Source organism: Triticum aestivum, chromosome 1D (genome assembly GCF_018294505.1).
Source record: "Triticum aestivum cultivar Chinese Spring chromosome 1D, IWGSC CS RefSeq v2.1, whole genome shotgun sequence".
Taxonomy (NCBI): domain Eukaryota; kingdom Viridiplantae; phylum Streptophyta; class Magnoliopsida; order Poales; family Poaceae; genus Triticum; species Triticum aestivum.
In genome coordinates this window covers 50,403,524-50,417,301 of record NC_057796.1, presented here as the reverse complement: position 1 = coordinate 50,417,301, position 13,778 = coordinate 50,403,524, and positions in this window count along the sequence as shown.

The following is a 13,778-nucleotide window of genomic DNA, read 5'->3' as shown; positions in this document are numbered from 1 at the left end:
TGGGGCCTTCAAGCATTTGGGCCGCCTCCCCTAGCCGGCCACCTCTAAAGCCGACTCCCGGGAGGCGACCCAGCCTCACCTACTCACCCCCAAGACGACTACGGGGTGGCCGACTACGAGAAGCCGGCCAAGACTGCAACCACTCCTACATAACGGCGACGTGATGCGGTGTGGCCACAGTGCGGCCCACTACCCCCGAAGCCCGAGGCGGGCGTGGCTCCAGGAGGCCGTACGGGACGGACGTCTCCCGTGCGGCTCGGCACTGTAGCCATGCTGACCTCGACATCATCCATGACCCCCTCCTGTACGACCCAAGGACTGCGGGCCCCTTCAGCCAGAGAGAGGCATGAAGGCGGCCCGGCCTTCTCCAGTCGGCCGAGAGCATAGCCAGCCTCCAGAAGCCGGCTGATCCCGTCCTCGAAGCAGGAGCCTCATTAAGGAGGCAAGATGAGGTAAGGCTACGGTGATAGCCCCCGAGGCGGTCCACTGTAGCCACGCTTACCTCGACAAAGCCCTCGCCATCACAGGCGAGGCTACAGTGAGCAGCTGCCGACAAGACCCTAGGCGGTGGGGCCGGCCTGTCGACTAAGTAGCCGGCAGCCGGCGGGACCCAGCAGCCGGCGGAGAAGCCGGCGAGCGTAGACACTGACGGCTGGGACCAGATCCCAGTCGGATTACCATTGTACCCCCGGGGGTAGGCCTATATAAACCCCCCGGAGCACCCATGCAAAGGGTTCGGACCCAAGCATAGTTGGCTTCTAAGCATAGAGTGGCCATCTGAGCATAGCACACACACCATAGATAGAGAGAAGCAAGAGCTAGCCTTGTTCTTCTTCTCCCTTGACCTCAACAGCTCTAGGAGCGATTGTAGCTACTTCTTATCGATCTAGTGATCATGCGGAGACCCCGCAGAGCAGGACTAGGGGTGTTATCTCCTCGGAGAGCCCCGAACCTGGGTAAGATTCGCCGGCGTGCATGTCTACGCCTCATCCCGTTTCCAGGCACCGGCGACGTTTTATTGGCTCCCACAATGATAAGCCATCCTTTGGCATATGTCGCACCAACCACCCGACACTAGGGCCCGAGTGCCATGATTTCATATCTGAACCTATTATGTTTTCATGAATATATTTGTGTTCTTGATCCTATCTTGCAAGTTATAGTCACCGACAACGCGTTATGATCCGGCAACCCGGAGTGACAATAGTCGGGACACTTCCCGATGATGACCGTAGTTTGAGCAGTTCATGTATTCACTAAGTGCTAATGCTTTGGTCCGGTTCTCTATTAAAAGGAGGCCTTAATATCCCTTAGTTTCCAATAGGACCCTGCTGCCACGGGAGGGTAGGACAAAAGATGTCATGCAAGTTCTTTTCCATAAGCACATATGACTATATTCAGAATACATGCCTACATTATATTGATGAATTGGAGCTAGTTCTGTGTCACCCAGCGAGGAATCAAAGGAGGATTCAGACGATGAGGAGGAGGAGGAAGATGATGCTAATGAGGAGGAGGAAGAAGTTTCTGACGACGAGGAGGAGGATTCTGATGAGGAGCAGGAGCAGGAGGAGGATGGCAAAGACGTGGGCTATCAGGGGGTATGGAGATCATGGCTCATCCTTCACAAGCAGACATGGATCTGACAGTTGCATTGGACAACGAGGATGACCAGATGGATGACCAGGAGCTTTTCGATGCTGATGCCGGGGAGGATCTACCGCCTCTCAGATTGGAGGCCAAGCCGGGCTAAAAGACTACACCAATTGTGGTGGAGGAGTATGAGCTCAACCCTCAGTTTGAGCAGAATGCTCAACGGTCCCATCAGCGCATGGCTCGCCATCTTAAGCGTCTCCAACCCCCTTCTAGCAAGTGATGAGGATCCGACATGTGGATGCCCATCGTTAAATGAAAAGGTTTATGTTATTTGAATGTGCTTAATGAATTGTGTTGGGGAACACAGTATTTCAAAAAAAATTATACGATCACGCAAGATCTATCTAGGAGATGCATAGAAACGAGACGGGAGAGTGTGTCCACGTACTCTCGTAGACCGAAAGCGGAAGCGTTTAGTAACATGGTTGATGTAGTCGAACGTCTTCACGATCCAACCGATCCAAGTATCGAATGTACGGCACCTCCGTGTTCAGCACACATTCAGCACGATGACGTCCCTCGAGCTCTTGATCCAGTTGAGGACGAGGGAGAGTTCCGTCAGCATGACGGAGTGGCGACGGTGATAAGGAGGTTACCGGCACAGGGCTTCGCCTAAGCACTACGGCGATATGACTGAGGTGGTAAACTGTGGAGGGGGCACCGCACACGATTAAGAGATGTCTGTTGTGCCTTTGGGGTGCCCCCCACCTCCGTATATAAAGGGGAGGAGGAGGTGGCCGGCCTTGGGGGGCGTGCCATATGGGGGGAGTCCTACTTGGACTCCTAGTCCAAGTAGGATTCGGCCCCCTCCTTCCTTCCACCGGAGAGGGAAAAGGGGAAGGGAGAGAGAGGGAGATGGAAAGAGGGGGGCCGGCTGTCGGTGTCAAAACCGGCGGATCTCGGGTAGGGGGTCCCGAACTGTGCATCTAAGGTTGATGGTAACAGGAGACAGGGGACACAATGTTTACCCAGGTTTGGGCCCTCTCTATGGAGGTAATACCCTACTTCCTGCCTGATTGATCTTGATGAATATGGGTATTACAAGAGTTGATCTACCACGAGATCGTAATGGCTAAAACCCTAGAAGTCTAGCCTATATGACTATGATTATTATCATTCATCCTCTACGGGCTAAGCCCTCCAGTTTATATAGACACCAGAGGGGACTAGGGTTGTACAAAGTCGGTTACAGAGAAAGAAATCTTCATATTTGGACGCCTAGCTTGCCTTCCACGCCAAGGAGTGTCCCATCCGGACATGGGAGAAAGTCTTCGGTCTTCATATCTTTACGTTCCATCAGTCCGACCCATGTCTAACAGGTCGGACGCCCGAGGACTCCTTAGTCCAGGACTCCCTCAGTAGCCCCTGAACCAGGCTTCAATGACGAGGTGTCCGGCACGCATATTGTCTTCGGCATTGCAAGGCGGGTTCCTTCTCCGAATACTCCAACACAGTCTTCAGACGCAACGTACGTGTCCGGCTCTGCAAAACAAATTCCACACACAACCGCAGAGAGTATAATATTCCATGAGTCCAATCCGCTGACAACTTTTGGTAATGTGACTCCACGTCATCACCCGGTCATTATTTCGAACCGTTTTTGGCCTGTCACCCCATGTTTCGAGGCGCGGTTTTATTGTCACGTCTTGTCGAAGCAGAGATCATGTCCCCTTATTGCGGGATTCTCATCAATACGAGCGTGGGTAACCCAATCGTTCGGTTGGCATGACTCCTTAGGAGTAGGCAAGTTTTAATGCTTAGGAGGAGGCGTTCGATATTCATCGCCTTTATAAAGGGGTTAAGACCCGTCCCTCCCCTCTGCGTCAAACCTTTTCTCGACCTCTCCAACCCCGAGTTCCACCACCCAAGGTTTGACTTGGTTGCTTCAAGTTTTCCAGTCATGTCCGGACCTAGCCCTCAAGGCCGGTGGATGGCTTCTTCCGTCACAGAGGAAGATATCGCGAAGCTTCGGGCGGCAAGATACCTGACCGCGGAAATCCCCCACAGGCTTCCTGCCCATGGGCAGGTTATTCCCACTCCCAAATCCAGTGAGAGGGTCGTGTTTCGCCAACTTCCTCTGAGGGCTAGGGTTCGCTCTCCACCCCTTTGTTCGAGGGCTCATGTTCTATTACGGGCTAGATTTTCACGATCTAACTCCGGACTCCTTCCTTCATATCTCGGCGTTCATTATCACATGCGAGGCCTTCCTCCGTGTTCCCCCACACTTTGGCTTGTGGCTCAAGACCTTTAATGTGAAGCCGAGGGTAGTCGACGGGAAACAAGCGGAGTGCAGTGGTGCTGAAGTGAGCAAACTCATCAACGCTCTTTGGCTAAAGGGATCCTTCTCAGAATCTTCCAACTTATGGTAGCGGGAGTGGTTCTATATTACTGAACACCGCGGTACCAAGTGGGCAGCTATACCTGTGTTCCGATCTGGCCCTCCAATTCACCTTGCATCATTGGTTAATAAGGGGTTGTACTAGGGATCAATTGATGAATTGCAGACTCTGCAGAGCAGCATACGGAGTCTCCTTGAGAAGAACACCGAACTCATCGACGTGATTCAAGTAATGTTAGTTCGTCGGATCCTCCCGTGCCAGCGACGACCACTCCTTATGTGGGAGTTCAATCCGGAAGGACCACGAACTCTTTAGCACTTCTTTGGTGCGACGCACAGAGGAATGTGGAAGCTATTTTTCGGAACACGAAAACAGTGGCCGGATACGGCAGAGGACATAGGCCTCGACTGCAACCATCCAGATACCTCGGTAAGCACTTGACTCCTGAAAACACTTTCAGTCAAATAACTCATAATAGGATACTGAGAAAAGCGGCTCTTTCCAGGGCTGGATAAAGAAGGCGGAGCGAATCCGGTGTTCGGCTCCCCTCCCTGAAGACTCAGCTAGTCCCGTGCTAACAAGGATGCTGGTGCCAGGTGCCGGTGAAGGAGGACAATAAGGGGAGCGAGGGAGCCAAGGGTGGCCTCGGAGGTACACCAAACACTATGTCCGGGGAGATTAAGGCTCCTTCTTCTGAAGAGATAAGAGAGGGAGAAGCTGACATCCTCTCTCCTCATAGTAAGAAAAGGGCCGCCTCCGAAGTTTGGGAGGTAAAGGCTCCTAAGCGAGGCAAGACGCCCCTGCCAGGCGGTTCGGGTTCAGAGGGCGACGTTGACAAGCCTTCAGCCGAATCGTAAGTGAACCAAACTGTTATAAACATATCCCGTTCCTCTTCCTGTTACAAGGGTGACATTTAATATACATATTTGTAGTCCGGCGTACAGTCTTCCTCAATGGTCCTCCTCCCCAGGGGATCTTCTTCCAGAGATGATGGAAAGCGAAACACCTCCACAGGCTTCCTCACCCAATAGGGCGGACGACTTCGAGGTGTCGTCTCGGAGGATCCTTCCCAATCAGCAAGTGGTGCGGGGGACATCGAAGAAAACGCCCGAAGGTGAAACTTTGGTCGCCCAGGGCCCGAGGTGCGCGGCCCCGACGGGGATCAACCATAAAGGTCTCGGGCTATCCGGTTTACAGCCGGGGGCAACTCTAGAGTCGAGTGAATACACCCCTTCAAAGGGAGTCTGCGCTCCCACGGCCGCCCCCAGGAACCCAGAGGCCCCGGATACAATGATGGGCATGCTGCAACATGCATCCGTCTCGGAGGAATATCGTACCTTAATGAGTACGGTGGCTGAAAGGATTCTGTCCATGAAAATCGGATTGAACGAAGCCTTCATGAGCCTGCTAAGAGGCTTCAAGGTACGTACTATAATATTTTCAATTGTGCTCTATACGCAAAATGCACCTGTGTATAGGTAGTAGCCCCTGAGACTCTGGTTGGTGTCCAAAGGGAGGCAATCAGAGGATCGAAAAAGATATGCCCAGGAGATAGTCTAATTAATTGAAACATAGGCTGCTACCTTGATGACGACTGCCCACACTACGGAGGTTGCAGGTCTAAAGCAGAACCTTGATGTGGAGGATGATGACATCACGCTTATTAACAGGCGGCTCGACGAGGCACAAGGTATGAGTTCGGGGCAGTTAGTATATATATGTATGATTACATGAGCACGAAGTTGGGGTTGTATACTGAGGCATGCATAACTGCAGATGGTGCTGCCGCGGTGGAGATCCTTCGGGCTGAACTTGCCCGAGCCAAGGAGCAAGGCCGGATGAGTAATTTGGCTGCCAATAAGGCAGCTGATGAGTTAAAAGTCGAACAGGCTGCCCGACGCCAGTGTGAGGAGAGAATTTCTATTATGGCGCGCGAGCTAAAAGAAACCACTGCCCGGTGTGAATTCCTCGAGAGGGATAACACAGCCAAAGCGGCAGACCTTGACAAGGCTTTACAAGAGGCGGAGGAAGCCCGATCCGAGTCTATAGCGGCTCGGGAGGAGATCCGGCAAGCTGGGGAGATAGCGGCCGGTAAGCCTTTCTTATTACAGACTAAATTCGGTGATCCGAAGTATGCCCCGCTTAATCAAATGTGGAGTTCCCCAGATGCCTTCTTGGACTTGCCGAGGAGTGCCTCCGATGCGGCGCAATTTTAGCAAGCGCAGGAAGGGTGCGCAACGGAGAAGTTTTTCTGGTCACAATTCGGTGCGCCAAAGCGTCCGCTGTTACTGAACGAGCAGATGGCCTAGTGGGCCGAGCTCCACAAGATATCCAGCTCTGCCATGAAGGATGTCATAGTACGGTGGTGGCTGACTGAGCCAATTCCAAATAGCTATTTCGGTTTGGTGTAGCGACTTGTTGACGCAGTGCCGTGTATCGACGCCGTTAAGCGGTCGACATGCATTGAAGGTGCACTGATGACCTTTGCCCGCGTCAAGACGTACAGGCCGAAGATGAAGGCCACCAACATTGCAGCGAAGGTTCCACCCAAAGGCAAGGACCATCACATGCCAGAGCATTATTTCGAGGACATCTTAGAGGGTGCCCGCTTAATAGAGGGCCAGTGCTCGAAAGATATGATGTTCGAGTGAAATGTATTGGGATTGTGAAAACAATATTATGATACTTTTAAGTCTATTCCCAAAATTTTTGGTTCCTCCTGTGCGGCCGTTTATTATGTAATTTGACAGTTTTCCAATCGTCGGCTTCAGCCCCCTCGCATAAAATGCGGGGGTGTCCGGAAACGCGCTTGATCACTCTTAATCCAATGTCTTGTTCCGTAAAGGAGGTGTTAATGCGGTGAACTAGGCAATCAGACTATAGGGCTTTAACACTTTCACTTAGCCATAGAGTTTTATGGTGGGTCTACGATATAGCCCCTAGTATGTACGCAGTTTATCCGAATATGGTGCGTTACATAGGTGACCTTAAGAACGGCCCTTCGTTAAGTACGGAAAGAATCGCGAAATATTCTAGTAAGTTATCGAGTGGTTGACCAGCTCTCGCCATATCATGACAGTCAGTTTTCGTCTTTCTCTACTAAGGTGCTCATCCGGATGAACCAGGACACAATCGTAGTAGTTCTGCCTTTACTACCCTAGCCGATATAGCGGAACGTAAGGTAGTAAGCACAGGAGCCGGGCAACCCAACTATTGACCAAAGACATGATTCGGAGCTGGTGCATATAAGGCCAAACTCGTGATGCCGAAGTGTTCTATAAAGCTGTTCGGACTTTGTTGGCAACTCATTTGTTCCCATATCGAGCCCCTGGCAATTGTGCCGAGGTGCGAGTGTGAAGCAGCAAGAGGAATTTAGATCTTTAAGAGAAGCAAATACTGGATACGAATTATGTTCACTGGAACTTGATTGATATGTCAATTGCCATTGTACAAATAACAACAACACAACCCAGGCTGTTTGACATGCCAATGGTCGAAGGCTGAGGGAGAAGGTACTTTACAGGCTCGAAATAGAGAGTGCAGTCTACAAAATTATTTGGACCTCCTGTCGCACGTCTCAGTTGCCTTGCCTCGGTGGAAGGATTCCTTAACAGGAATAACCTTTGGGTGAGTGTATGAAGCCGAACTCCGAAAAGTCCGTAAGATGACCAATGTTTGAGCCACCTGTAATAAGAGATAAAAAATGGTTAGAAAAGAAAAGGAGGAAATGGGAGTGCTTGTAAGCTTTTCCGTATTGTGCCTCCACCGATGACCAGGGTATTTTGAGTGTGTAGTTATGCATGTGCGGTGTAAACCGCACGAGTGTGTAAGGTGAACGGCGGAGGCCGAACTGCTATTCCAGCTCTGGGATTGATCGGTTCCATTTAATAGAGACCGGCGGCTTAATGGCCAATGAGTTATGCGGCTCGATGAGGCCGCTTTGTACTTCGGCCGTAATAGCCGTAGTGTGGTCATCTGTACGGAGGGAGTGTTCCGTATTTCCATTTACTGTTATGACACCGCGTGGACCGGGCATTTTAAGTTTTGCGCGGGCGTAGAGTGGGACCGCATTAAAACAAGCAAGAGCGGTATGCCCAGAAGTGTATGGTAGCTACTGTGAAGCGGGGCAATATCAAAGGTCAAGCACTCGCTTCGCGAGTTGTTCGGCGAGCAGAAAACGACTTCCAGTGTGATAGAGTCCATGCAGTGAGTTTCTACGCCGGGCATTGGTCCCGTGAGGATAGTTGTGGTGGGATTGATTCTTGAAGGATCAGTGCCCATTTTGCGGACAGTTTCTTGGTAGAGTAGATTAAGGCTGCTACCGCCGTCCATAAGGACTTTCGTGAGATGGAACCCATCGATAATTGGATCGATGATCAGAGCTGCCAGACCATCGGGACGGATATGACTATTTTTTTGGGGGATCCGCTCTATGGCGTGTATGTCCCGTGGCGTGCGCTCCCTTGTAGGGGTGTGCGTCACATATACCATGTTTACGGTTTTCACTTCGGGGGGAAATTGATTCTGAACCCCGGTGTTCGGCTGGCGTGTCTCTTCGTCATCACTGTCACTGGGCTGCCGTTTCCCCTTGTGTTCGGCGTTGAGTTTGCCGGCTTGTTTGAAGACCCATCAACTTCTGTTTGTGTGAGTAGCTGGTTTATCGGGGGTGCCATGAATCTGGCTGGGCCGGTCCAGTATCTTGTCGAGATTGGATGGTCCGTCTCTATTTGCCTTGAATGGCTTTTTCCGTTGACCGGGTTTGGAGCCGCTAAACCCGGCGTTAACCGCCATGTCTCGCGTTATTTCGTTATTAATGCAACGCTTGTGTTTATCATGTCGTGGCTTGCCGTTGCCATCTCGGACTTCTGAAGTACCCGGATCGCTGGCGCTGTTGCTTCTACGAGCGAGGCAGCTTTCCTCTCCCGCGCAAAAGCGGGTCATTAAAGCGGTAAGGGCTGCCATGGATTTTGATTTTTCTTGACCGAGGTAGCGGGCGAGCCATTCGTCCCGAACGCTGTGTTTGAAGGCCGTGAGGGCTTCAGCGTCTGGACAATCGATGATTTGGTTCTTTTTAATTAAGAACCTAGTCCATAGCTTCCTTGCTGACTCTTCGGGCTGTTGGATGATGTCGGGTGGTAGGTGCGACATATGCCAACGGGTGGCTTATCATTGTGGGAGCCAGTAAGACATCGCCGGTGCCTGGAAACGGGATAAGGCGAAGACATGCACGCCGGCGAATCTTACCCAGGTTCGGGGCTCTCCGTGGAGATAACACCCCTAGTCCTGCTCTGCGGGGTCTCCGCATGATCACTAGATCAACACAAGTGGCTACAAGTGGCTCCTTGAGATGTTTGGCTAGAGGAAGAAGAAGGGCAAGGCTAGCTCTCCTCTTCTCTCTATGTGGTGTCTAAAACTCTAAGAGATCAACCCTTTACATGGGTGCCCCGGGGGGTTTATATAGGCCTACCCCCAGGGGTACAATGGTAATCCGGCTGGACGCGGGTCCTAGCCGTCACTGTCTGTATTTGCCGGCTTCTTCGCCGGCCGCTGGGGCCCACCGACTAGTGGGTCCCGCCGGCTGCCGGCCTCTTGGCCGAAAGGCTGGCCCCACCGCCTGGGGGTCTTGCCGGCGGCTGGTTACTGTAGCCTCGCCCCTGATGACGAGGGCTTGGCCGAGGTAAGCATGGCTACAGTGCCGCCGTCTGGCGGGCTCTCACTATAGCCTTACCTCGTCTTGTCTCCTTAATGATGCACATACTTCGAGGGGAGGAGGTAGCCGGCTGACGGGGGCTGGCTACGTCCCAGGCCGACTGGGGGAGGCTTGGCCGCCTTCGGGTGTCTCTCTGGCTGGCGGGGCCCGCCACCTACGGGCCGTACTGACAGCCTGTCATGGGTGGCATCATGGTCAACATGGCAACAGTGCTGCGCCGGACGGCGCACTGTGGCCATGCGTGCTCCGGGATTCGGGGGTGGCAGGCTCTACTATAGCCACGCCCTGTCTCATCGCCGTTATGGGGGTGCAGACTTTGAGGGGGGGACGCCTGGCCGCCTGCCAGGAGCCGGCCTTCTCATAGCCGGCTACTGGGAGTCGGCCCTTTTCGCGAGGGCCAGCATAGCCTTGCCGCCTTCCAGAAGCTGGCCGGTGGGCCAGCCGGCCATAGGAAGGCGGTCATGTGTCTTGGATGCTTGAGGGCTTGTTCTGCCTAACAGTTTTTGAAGAGCCAGGGGGAGCCGGCTAGGCTACCCGTGGTTATTTACTCCGACAGTAGTCCCCAAAGCTGGTTGGGCTTCGCGGCTGAAAGAAGGACGAGAAGCTCGACCAACTTCCTATCTTGAAGAGCCAGCAGCTAGGAGCCGGCTTTGATCAGGTGAGACATCTAGGTGAGGCTTTAAAGCTTGAAGGCGGGAACCAGCTGGTGCGCATGCCTGGCTGCGGGCTGGCCGCTCGCCGCTTGTGCGCCACGTGGCATCCTTTGGCTGGAAGGGCCTGCCAGCCCACGCGCGCGACGGGACGTCGCCGCAGGCCAGGGCCCGCCACTTCCGCGCCGCGGCCCATGGGTGGATCTTTTGTGGCCCGAACAGGCCATTCGTCTTCCAAGTTTCCGCATGCTGTTAGGGCGCAATAATCGCGAGACGTGGGGGAGTGGGCGCGGTTAATCCCACGTCCCCCCCTACGCCTCGCCTCCTCGGCTTCACCGCACGAGGCTATAAATAGGTGGAGGAGGAGGAGCGACAGGCGCTCGCACGCTCGCCCTCGCTCTGCCATCTTCTTCTTCTTCTTCCTCTCCATCGCTGTAGCCCCTCGCCGCTGCGCCGTCCCTCCAGTCATCGCACTACCCTGAAGCTTCGCCACCGCGGGGCCGTGCTTTCGCCGTCGCCGCGCCTTTTTCATCGGCTTCTTGCCCTCATGTCGCGCGGCGGAGACTGGGACGGCTCCAACGTCCACGAGGACCACATCGACTTCGTCCGCAAGACGCGGCGGTTGCCCGGCAGGGATCATGTGCGGGTCCGTCTTGCACCGAAGAGGGAGATCTTGCCGGTGCCGGAGGAGGGCGAGCGGGTAATCTTCCACTCGCACTGCCTGCGCGGCCTCGGCCTGCCTGCGAGCGGCTTCTTCCGTTCCTTCCTCAAGTTCTAGCAGCTCCAGCCGCACCACCTCACTCCAAACACGGTGGTGCTGCTGTCTGCCTTCGTCACTTTGTGCGAGGGCTTCCTCGGCATCCTTCCCACCATCGAGCTCTGGGGGGTATTCTTCCAGTCCAAGCTCGGTACCGCCATGAGGGGCGTGCCGGCTCAGAGCGGCGCCTTCATCGCGATGCGGAGGCCGGTAGCCGACAACCCTTTTCTCCCATCACGCTGATCCAGTCGGTGAAGCTCTGGCAGCAATCCTACTTCTATGTGAAGAATGTCGCTCTGCAAGGCGACTTCGTCAACTTGCCGTCTTATGTAGCCGGCCCGCCGGCTGGGAGGCGGCCCCAATGGTCCTATCGGGCGAAAACGCTGTCGCCTGCTGGAGCCGCCGCCGTCGCAAGACTCCGGGTAATGGTCAAGTCGGAGTGCCTGACCGGGCCCGACCTGCTGGCTGCCTTCGTGGCGCGCCGGGTGCTCCCGCTCCAAGGCCGCCCTCATATGATTTGTCAAATGAGCGGCCAACTCGATCCGAGTCGGCTGTGTACCAAGGAGATGCCTCATGCAGAGGGAGCTCACATGGTGAACTACCTTGCGAACTGCAAGCTCACCGACGAGTGGCAGTTTGGCAAGGAGCCGTACTCCCGTGCCAATCCCCCGCCTATGGTAAGCTTTCTTTTTCTTCTCTTCTTTACTTTTGTCACCAAGTTTCTCTTGGCCGACTCTAACCGGTCGGTTTGTCTTCACAGAGCCCCCTCCTTCGACCGGCAGCCGGGGCAGTGGGGGTGGAGCGCCGATATCTTCTCGACTTGACGACGCACGACTTGGACGACCCCGACTTGGGGGCGGCCGCTCTGGACGACGACACCGTGGGGGGAGGCGGCGGGCGGCTCTGGGCTTGGAGCCAGCTTCGACAACTGGCCGGATGATGACGAGGCGGAAGTCGTCCCGCACCGCCAGCTGGTGTCCGATCATCATGCCGCGGGTTCATCTGCCGCGCCGGCTGTCCGAAGCAGCGCGCAGAAGCGCTGGGCTGCGCCGAGGCTATTCGGCAGTCGTCTGAAGAAGCCCAAGAGCGCGGCGGCGGCGACCAAGGGGGACGAGGCAGCCGCGAAGGCCGCCCGCTTCCGCAAGGTGGTGAAGCAGCCACAAATGGTTTCGGCATAAGTGTCAATTCTCTCACGTATTCCTTCTTCTTTTTTGTTGATATTCTTCTGAGTCCTTGTCTTGACTTAAAAAACAGGGCTCCGCTTTCTCTTGAGTGGACCGCTGCCGCCTCCGTGGTTGGAGCGGCGGGAGGATCTGCAAGCGCTCGCCGCGTGGACCCCCGTGCCGAGCTTCAAGCGGCGACGGAGTGGGATGCGCGGGAGGCGCGGGAGGAGCGGGAGGCGGAGGAGCTGAGGGCGGCCGCTGCCAAGGCGGCGCAGGAGACGACGGAGGAGTCGGCGGAGGCACAAGCCGACGCAGCGGCCAAGGCTCAGGCGGAGGCTGCAGCCGCAGAGAGGGCGGCGGAGGCCCTGTGTAACCGGCCTCCGCAGCTTGTCGTCCCCCTTCGCGCTGTGGTGCCCGAGATCCCGGTGCCCCCGCCGGAGGAAGCCGGTGGCGACCGGCTGGTGGTGGAGAGGGAGGAGGGCGACGTCATCGTCCTGGAGAGGGAGGCGGCACCGCCATCGCCGACTGGGGTGGACCAAGGCAGCCGACCTAGCGCGCCGCCCGTGCAACCGGCTGGAGGCGAGCCGGCTGCAAGGTCATACCTTGTGGTCCGGTCGCCATCGCGCCAGCGCGCAGGGAAGGCGACTTCGGCGCCGGACCCGCAGAAGGACGCGGGCTCTAGCTCGTCGGCCTAGGATCTGGAACAGCCAGTGCCAGGTCGCCGGGGTGGACCTCCGGGTGGTGGGACGGTCGTGCTGAACGTGGCGGCGCAAGAAGTCCGGAACCGGCTTCAATCCCAGGCCACCATGCTGAAGCAGTATACTCAAGAGTTCCTCGCCACGCGGACGGCCATTCGGGTGAGTCATCCCGCTTTTTTGTTTCTTGTTCTTGATTTCTTCCGTGGGGGCGCGTCAGCGCACCCACTGGGTGTAGTCCCCGAGTTCCGAGTCGGCTGCTGAGCAGGCGGCTTGGAACTTCTTAGTAGACTTCGATTGCTATCTTGTTCTTATTCGCTCCTCTGTCTTATTTGCAGGACTATCACAACCTCCGCGCGGCTACCTTCAACTCCCAGGCCCGGGAGCTGAACCAGAAGACCATTGATCTGATTGAGATCCAGAGTAAGTGTTCATCTTTTATCTCACGTGGGGGCGCGTCAGCGCACCCATTGGGTGTAGTCCCCGAGATTCGGGCCGACTGCTGAGCAGTCGGGCCGGATCTTTCCTGGCGACTTCTTTCTTATTGCTTTTTTCTTCTTTACCATATCTGCAGAGGCCAATGCCGACCTGAGGCAGCAGTTGGGTGGGGCCCAGACCGCCCTTCGCGCCAAGGAAGCCGAGTGCAACGCCTTGGCTCAGGAGTGTGACCGCTTGGTCAAGAAGCTGGCCGACCAGGAGGAGAGCCATAAGGCGGCGCTGAAGGCGGCGCAGGACAGCGAGGCCGCCCTCTAGGCCGAATACGAAACCGAGGCGGTTAGCTGGGCTGAGGCAAGGCAAGCGCTGAGTG